The sequence below is a fragment of the Geotrypetes seraphini genome, chromosome 13 (assembly GCF_902459505.1).
Source record: "Geotrypetes seraphini chromosome 13, aGeoSer1.1, whole genome shotgun sequence".
NCBI classification, from domain to species: Eukaryota; Metazoa; Chordata; class Amphibia; order Gymnophiona; family Dermophiidae; genus Geotrypetes; species Geotrypetes seraphini.
Genome location: NC_047096.1, coordinates 24,897,484 through 24,903,912, shown reverse-complemented (window position 1 = coordinate 24,903,912; position 6,429 = coordinate 24,897,484). Strand labels below are relative to the sequence as shown.

The 6,429-nt window shown below is 42.1% G+C and overlaps 1 long non-coding RNA gene across 2 annotated transcripts in view; it reads right to left on the bottom strand.

The window, feature by feature from the left end:
• Window positions 1-266: 266 nt before the first annotated feature.
• Window positions 267-6,429, bottom strand: part of LOC117347762 — a 41,212-nt gene continuing 35,049 nt past the window's right edge. The window contains exon 3 of one of the 2 annotated variants that reach the window (XR_004536830.1): window positions 267-444. This is a non-coding gene — a long non-coding RNA (uncharacterized LOC117347762). Of the gene's footprint in view, window positions 445-4,734; window positions 4,858-6,429 lie in introns of those variants that run through there. The other variant, XR_004536829.1, reaches the window with a different exon arrangement.

Here is a 6,429-nt window from a genome sequence, read left to right as displayed (position 1 = left end):
TGCATGCACTGCTTTCAATGCATATTCATTGGGGAAATCCTGAATACCAGGCTGGATTCCAGCCCTAGAGGACCGGAGTTGCCCACCCCTGCCACAGAATCTCAGATAAATGATTTTTTATCAAAGTGAAAAGATAAGCAATAAAAAAACGCTTAGGGTAAGTGCAGAGAGGGGAAAAAGCGCTTCAAAACCCTATCCCCTATGTAAATAACTTCAAAATCATTGAAAGTCCAGAGGAGATATTTTGGAAGAAATAATCCAACTTATCTGAATCACAACGGGTTCCGGTCACGGCTCAACAGAGCTCCATTTCGATGCCTTCGTCAGGAGCTGGGACAGCAAATCAATCCCCCTGAAAATGCATAGCTGCAGAGAATTCTTTCAAAAATTCCGGAGAATAATAAACTCCCGTGAACAAAAACTCCAGACCATAGCGCAATCAACCTGGAACGGATGAGAATGAAATCAATGGCGGCCCGTACTGAAAGTCTCTTTATAAGAAAGATTTAACGCTGGTGTATCTTCAGGGAGGGGTCAGAAGTTATTGTCAATTTTTTTTGGGGGGGGGTGAATTAGCATTTTTGGCATACATTTTGGTTATTTTTCTTTGATTATGTCCATCTGTGACTAGATCATTACAGGCTAAAAGGACAACCCTGGTAACAAAATCTGCCAATATCTCAAGCTACATCAGTGGTTACTCTATCCCAAATGTGCTGATAACATTTGATTGAAATATTTCCTGAACGTGTCAAATTCAGTAGGGTGGCTTTGGTGTGACCCACTCATCTTACTGTTCTCTAAGATATTAAACACATTAGACTCTGCCTTTGGGGTCATGACATAAGTGAGCTTCCCATAGATGCCATCATTATTTTTTTTTACTTTTTTTTAATGGGGTAGATATTGTGCATGTGTAACACGCACAGCATCTGTGCGCATTAACAAACAAAAAAAAAAAGATTTTCTACCCTGAACAGCTGAGTGGCAGAAGGTTGCTTTTGGGGCTTCCCCTGCCTGCTCTGTGCATGTGTGGGAATCACTCTCAGAGTGATTAATCGGACGGCAGAGTTGGGGATTACAACAAACCTCCGCATGAATCATTTGCATGCAAATTTTTTAGTGCATCAATAGCTCTTTTTGAAATCGGGCAAAAATTGGATCAGAGCAGACTCACACGGTCTTACCAATCCTCTTTAGCCCTCAGTTCTTAACTCAGGTGGGAATCCCAGAGGACAAGAGCAACGCTGAGTGACATGTGCCTGCCAGTCTGACCAAGGTGGAGAAGAGACCACAAAAAGATTATTTTGTGATGGTCTGAGAGAATAGGCAGAGCAGAAAGGGATTAATAGTGGTTCAAGGTATAAGGAAGACCAGTGGTTGCCATATCTCAAAAAAGATATAGCGGAATTAGAAAAGGTTCAAAGAAGGGCAACCGAGATGATAAAGGGTATGGAACTTTTCTTGTATGAGATGCTAAAGAGGTTAGGGCTCTTCAATTTGGAAAAGAGACAGCTGAAAGAAGATATGATTGAAGTCTACAAAATCCTGAGTAGTACAGAATGGGTAAGAGTGAATCAATTTTTTACTCCATCACAAAGTACAAAGACTAGGGAACACTCCAAGTTACAAGGAAATACTTTTAAAACCAATAGACGGAAATATTTTTTCACTCAGAGAATAGTTAAATTCTGGAACACATTGCCAGAGGCTGTGGGAAGAGCTGTTAACGTAGCTGGTTTAAAAAAAAAGGTTTGGACAAGTTCCTGGAGGAAAAGTCCACAGTCTGCTATTGAGAACAACATGGGAGACGCCACTGTTGTCCCTGGGATTGGTAGCATGGAATATTGCTACTATTTGGGTTTTTGCCAGGTACTTGTGACCTGGATTGGCCACTGTGGAATCAGGATACTGGGCTAAATTGACCATTAGTCTAACCCAGTAAGGCTATTCTTATGTTTTTAATATCAAAATTTTAAATTAAATTCTAGTGGCAATAGGCAACCAGAAAAGGTATAACAACCAATTTTAGTCCTAATTCAGTCCTATATAAATGAGCTGAATTATGTTTACTATATAATTTTAGTCCTAATTCACTGCTATATAAATGAGCTGAATTATGTTTACTAATGTACCACATTACATTACATTAGTGATTTCTCTCCGCCATTACCTTGCAGTTCAAGGCAGATTACACAAGAGGTTATCTGGACATTTCCAGAAGAGTTACAAAATAGAGCATATTATTTGGACATTTCCAGGAGTCACAAAGTAAAGCGGGTTACTTCGGGGGAGATCCGGACATTGTATAAGGGTCATTACAAGATAGATAATTTAGTTAGAAGGTTGTGGGATCTGGGGAATATTGATATGCTTCCTGTGGTGTTAGTTTGTTTGTCTTGATGGATTTCTTGAATAGCAGGGTTTTTATTTCTCTTCTGAAAGTTTTGCAGTCTGGCATCGTGATCAGTAGATTGGAGAGTTGGTGGTCTAGTTTCGCTGCCTGCGTGGTCAGTAGGCCGTCGTACATTTTTTTGCGTTTGATGCCTCTGATCGAGGGGTGAGTGAATGGTGTCTGGGTTCTTCTTTGCCAGCAAAATGTTTCACAATATTTTAACAACTAAATAGATGATAAGAAAAAATAATGGAATCTTCTTCCAAGTATTACCCCAGTCCCAGAACAATATCAACCCTTCTGGAACGCCTGATCAAAGTAGAACTTCATTTAGGCAATGAAGGTTTCAATTGGATATTTGTTTTTTTTTGGGGGGGAAGCTCCATAATAAAGGGATTAAAATGCAGTAGGCAGATTCTCTAGTTGAGGCCCACTATGCCCGAGATGTTGGCGGTATCCTCAAGTCTCTCATGTTAGCTTGAGTCAGCCAAGCATAAAAGAAAATTAAATGTATTTATTTAATTCTTTATATCGTTCTTCCAGAGGCATTCAGAACGGTTTACATGAATTTATTCAGGCACTCAAGCATTTTTCCCAGTCTGTCCCAGCAGGCTCACAATCTATTTAATGTACCTGAAGCAATGGGGGAATTAACTGACGCCAAGGGTCAAAAGGAGTAGCATGGGTTTGAACCCATAATCTCAGGCTACTGAGGCTGTAGCTTTATCCACTGCACCACACACATCCTGTTTACGTACTATGAAAAAAATTATTTATTCATTTTTTAAAATTTATGAATCGCTTAAATCTAAGCGATGTACAAAAACATTTGCATCCACAATTTCAAACACAAACATTGTAAAATGCAGTAAACAAATAAGTCAGTCTCCCCCACGAAATTTCCTTAATACTACAGAATTATTCAAATCTAAAACAAATAACCACACAGTTAGAGAAAGATGTCCACAAACAATTGTGTTTTTAAAAATTTCTTGAAAGACAAACGATCTTTGCATCATCTCATTATACCTGGAATTGAATTACAGAGATTTTTCACCGACAGTTGAGAAAACAGATATTCTAGATTTTACATTGTGAAATTGTGAACACTCTTCTTTTCTTTAACCCCCCTCCTTCTTTTATTCTCTCTCTTACCCCCTGTTTTACTAAGGTGCGCTATGCGTTTTAGTGTGTGCTAAATATACACGTGCACGCTAACTGCTAACGCGTCCACAGACTAACATGCACGCGTTAGCGTTTAGTGTGTGGTTAGCACACGTTAAAACGCTTTGCACACCTTTGTAAAAGGAGACTTTAATCTGACCTATTTAGACTACATACTGTAAACTACTAAAGAGGTCTATAAAATACAGAGTAGAGTGGAATGGATAGAGGTGAATTGCTTGTTTCTCTTTCCAAAAATACTATGACTGTGGGACTGTCTAAGGGCTAGATTCACTAAGCAAACCGATTATGTACCGATCGGTTTGCGATCACTTTGCAACCCCGCTCCCATTCACTAACCTTACTCTCGATCCGATTCCTGCCCGATCCGATCTGCGCATGCAAATGAGGGAGAATGGCAGGGAAATATAGGAAGGAAGTGATTCACAAAAGAAAACTTCAGGAACACTGACTGGGCTGGCCGATCAAAAGAAGTAACTGCTGGGGACCAGTTGCTCACCTCCTTTCCGACTGTCCTGTTCTCTGCCTGAAATCCCAGCCCTGTAGCCCTGAAACTATCAAAAAAGCGCCCAGCTCTCTGCCGCACTTCCGCCATGCTGCCCTGCTCTCTTCTCCCCTTGCCTCTCTGCCCTATTTTGCCATGCCGCCCTGCTCTCTTCAGCCGCAGGTTAAAAGCGGGGCTGCACTTCTCGCCACCAGCCCCGGCTGATCTCCTTCACATCTTATACTGACAGCCTTTGGTTCTAGCCTCCTTGATCCCCCCCTTCTCCCTCCCCCTTCCAAGCTTGTGCTGAGAGCCAACGCATGCGCGGACCATCTACAGGAAAATAAGATGGTCCGCGCATGCGTCCCGATCGCTCTGCAGCGATCTGTTCAGTGACTCCGATTGCATTAATTTGTATGAGGAGGCTTGCTGAATCGATTGCCCAAGAAGACTCATAAATGGATCGGCCACAGATCGCCCAGCAAAGATAGGCTTTGTGAATCTAGCCCTAAGTCAGCACCTCAAATCTCCCCGATGAGCAGACAGCTGAAGCTGCTCCAATATAATGTATCAGAAAACTGAAAAATCATGTCCATATTTATCGCAATGAACAACCAAAGGTTCAGAGAATGTGTCCATCACTTCAGTGTTTTCCAAGCCTAATACAGTACCTTGTTACAATATTCACAAATGCATCCAATTCATACCAAGAAAAGTATTCCCACTTCACGATTATTTACGGTATTGCAGAATTTGTACCACCAAGGAAGAATTTAAAGTGAGTGTTAATAGCCTAAAACAAAGCAAACAGTGGAGTCTGATGTAGGCTTTATTAATATCAGAAAAAGGTGTTTACAATCTTAAAATCAGTGAAGTACATCCACAACTTGGACCAATGAAGAGGACCCAACACGGTCTGTGTTTCAACCAAAAAGGTCTTCCTCAGGGGTCCCGATTGGTCTCTTCTGAGATTAAGGGGATATAACAACCTACATAGGTTATACCTTAGAGTGTTATTTTGCTAAACATACCTTTGTTGGCAGGGATCCCCAAGCTCCTCTAACTGAAGAAATGTGAAGTAGCCCCATGTCAGAAAAATGTGTCAGTCATGCGGCAGCACTTTGACCTGCTGCTGCCAGCAACGTGAACATGCTCAGTTCTTACTGTGAGAACTGAGCATGCTTGTGATCCTAGTGTCAGCAGCTCAGAGTGTTGCTGCTGCCGACTGCTGTGCTTTTCTGACTCATGGTGGGCTCCAGATGTCTTCAGCTGTTGAGATTTGGGGAACCCTGCCAAATATAGAAATGATGCATCCAACTGCTGCGTGGACCCAAGGCAAAAATAGAAGGGCCCATCCCAGACCCTCCTATGGCTATGCCTGTTGCCTAGATAAATAGCCCTCATCATGCACAAGGCTGGACATTAAACTTTATGTCACTGGCTCCTTATGATACAGAAAAGATTACCCAATCACCACATGCTTCGAAGGCATTATGGGATGAAAATCTCCTCTCCCAAAGGATAGAGGCAAATAGAGTGCACATTCTAAACTCATGACTCAGAGCTTACATTTGATGTTAGTCAAAAAGAGAGATTCAGCAGGGATTGAGAAGAGAACCCAGTCACAGCATCACTATTCCTTCCAAGCATTACCCAATGTCTGCAGTCTTCAAAGAGAGTTGGTCTGGAGCTCATTCTGCATAAAGGATATGATTTAAAAAAAAAAAAAATAATAATAATAATGTGCAGTTTCCAGATCTTAGATGATGCCGGGTAGGAATATTATGAGATGCACCATAGGAGGAGGGTGTATACCATGGCTGACCTGGATTGGAATGCGTTTGCCTTCTGAAACCTTCCCAGGTATGTGACACAAACCACTCAGGAATTGGCACAGTGTTCATCCTCACTACTGAAATGATCACTACTGCTTATTTAAAGAAAGAAACTCACTAATGAGAGAGGAGAGTTGTCTGAAACCTTACAGACAGCTGCAGGCATACAAGAAGCAAGCTGCAAAGTTACTGAGTTGGAGGGAGGGGGGTGGGGCAAGAGGGAAGGGTTCACCACTTGAATACACCTCAAAACACAAAAGGCCACTCTGGCTGTGGTACTTATAAGTGGTCTGATATTGGACATTATCCACTGGACCATCTGCCTACATCTTTCTACCTCCATCTCCTCACTACTCCAAAGAGCCACAAAGAACAAACACCATCACCCACCTTAATGATCCAGCAGCACCGCTACACCAGGGTGCCAAGGTAGGGTTACCATATTTTAGTCCGGAAACCCCCCGACACTTGACCCCACCCTGTTCTGCTTCCAGCCTCACCCCATTCTGACCCCCTAGCTCTGCCCCCAC